The sequence below is a fragment of the Perissodus microlepis genome, chromosome 10 (assembly GCF_051167445.1).
Source record: "Perissodus microlepis isolate ML-2025 ecotype Zambia chromosome 10, ASM5116744v1, whole genome shotgun sequence".
NCBI lineage: Eukaryota > Metazoa > Chordata > Actinopteri > Cichliformes > Cichlidae > Perissodus > Perissodus microlepis.
Window position 1 is genome coordinate 30,995,632 of NC_140470.1, and position 2,697 is coordinate 30,998,328.

Here is a 2,697-nt window from a genome sequence, read left to right on the forward strand (position 1 = left end):
ACTCCGAGTGTACTGTGGTGATTCTGAGATGAGGGTCAGGACCCCGAGCGCCTCTCAGGACGGACACCGGCGGGTCGTTTTTAGAAAAAACCTGTTTTTATGTAATGAGCTCTGATCCCGGGCGCTCCCACTGAGACCCGATTCAAAATGCAAAAGTTTCAGGGGCTAATTTCCATCTCTCAAAAGAAAGGTCCAGGGATGTCCAGAAGTCTGAACTGGGTTTCCTTCTGTGGTTTGGAAGCTTGATTTCATCATTATTTCAAGTGGGCACGCTAAAAAGAGTGAACAAAGGAGTTCAGAGATACAGATTGGAATAAACTTTAATTTGAGGCGCTGCATGACAAACAGTCTGGACGTGGTTTAAGTGCAGACTTGCAGCTTTTTTCAAAGATTTTTTCAAGAGTACTGAATGAACTGTTCAGGAATTACAGATGTTTTTGTCCACAGTTTCTCACTTTTAGAGGCTCTTCATTCATATTTTGATGGGTTGATGTAAAAAATCCACTTTGGTGGGTTTAGAGGCAAAATTAGAAAAAGTCGTGTTACTCTCCAAATACTACTGAACGCCCTTTTTTCTGAGGTGTCTTACTCGCTTCTGTCTACCCAGACACTCTCTCCTCTATTATTTGTCTGTCTCTCTTCCAGATCCATCTACAGTATCTATAATGGTTTCCACACTCTGGGGCATTTTGTTCTTTTTTTTAACGAGCAGAGCGTGGGATTAATGTTTGCCAGCTGGAGGCAAACGGTCGTCCTGGGAGTTACCTGTCAGGACCCTGCAGTGGTTTGGGCCTCTCTGCGGGGCGATGGATGTTACATAACAGCAGGACACGTCACTTTGGAGGAATGTGGGAAATGGGAGGGGGTGTTAGAGGGGGATGGAGGGAGTGGACCGCCTCCGTGTGATACCCAGACATGAGTCACAGGGAGATGAAAATAGGTCAGTAGAAATCAACCTGAAGAAATGCTGCAGTTACGCAACGTGCTGTGGCATGCAGACAATGAGACGGTTGCATGCAAATGAGTTCTGTCCAGTGTGCACGGCTTTCTGTACCTCCTACACAAAACATTCAGTGAATGGATCATCAGCTGACCAATAAGGGATAGCGTCGGCATGCATTCAGCGTGATTAGGCCTAATATGAACAATGTTCTGCTTTAACGCACTACAAACCAATGCTTTCTGTAAACCGTTTGCACCAACATGGCTGCCACTGCTGAAGCCTCTCAGTATTAGCACTCGAAGGAGTTTTATTAGGCAGTGGGAACTGATTCTAATGATGCACGCCAGCCAAAGCTTACGTCACACTGAGCTGAGCCAAGGTCAGACCATGCCACGTTCAGAGTTACACCACATTACACCGCAAAAGCTACATCTCAGACTCTACAGGCCCGAGTTAGCATGTTAAAGGTTAAAGTTCATGACAGGACAATTAGAATAGGACTGAACCGTTTTCTTGAAAAAGTTCCACAGAGAAAGCCTCGTCTCTTTAAAAGAAACCTGGAAGTACAGTCATGGAACAATGTCATTTGGACGAACAAGACCAAACTCCATGCACTCATAATTTATACAGCTGACAGCATCAGCCTGACTTTAAAGGTAAATCCTTGTTTAATGAGAATCTAAGACCTTCTAAAATTAACTATCAACAGAATGTAACAAAAGTTTTAACTTTATGTCCACGATGTTTGTATAGGGCTTTGGAGCGTGATGTCACGGGGGTGGGCGTGGAAAGGATTTTGGCCTGACTGTCTGTGAAGGTTCTCAGTCATCCAGGTCATCGTAGTCAAAGGAGCTTGCAAAGAAAAGCGTCTGGACTTCTTTAAGTTGCTTGAAGACGTTTCACCTCTCATCCGAGAAGCTTCTTCAGTTCTAAGGTCAAATGGTGGGGAGTCCCAGATTTAAACCTAGTGGGAGTTTCCCCCCAAAGAGGGACAAAGGACCCCCTGATGATCCTCTAATCGCCTGAGCCAAGGTGTGAAACTGGGTGTGGGTCCCAATCAGCCAGGGTTTCGGGTGAGCTCATTGTGAAACCTGGCCCCACCTTATCATGCAAATTCTTGAGGTCGGATGGCCCAGGATGTGAGTGGGCGTTAAGGCGTCTGGGGAGGGAACTCAAAACTGGATTATAGATGGCAGAGAGTTGGTGTCGTAAACCCCCGCCTCTGTTCAAAGATGGTCGTTCACAGTGGACATAAATGGCTTCTTTCACTCCTCTTTCAAACCATCTGTCCTCTCTGTCCAAAATGTGAACATTGGCTTCCTTGAAAGAGCGACCTTTGTCCTTTAGATGCAGATGGACTGCTGAGTCTTGTCCTGTGGAGGAGGCTCTTCTATGTTGTGCCATGCGCTTGTGAAGTGGCTGTTTGGTCTCTCCAATGTAGAGGTCTGGGCATTGCTCACTACACTGTACAGCATACACCCCATTGTTAAGTCTGTGTTTTGGAGTTTTGTCTTTCGGGTGAACCAGTTTTTGCCTGACACGCCATTTTCCGGGGCCAAACAAAGCGCAAGCGAAAAAGGAGCGAAAGCACACACAACAGCTATGGTTCGTACTTGCTGTGTGGTCGGCTGCAATGTTCGATCGCACAACCGGCACGGGAATAAGCTTGAGAATGGTTTGTCTTTTTATTCTTTCCCAACCTGGAAGCAACATGAGGGAGCTCATATAGCGGACCTTACCAAACAAAGGCGTCT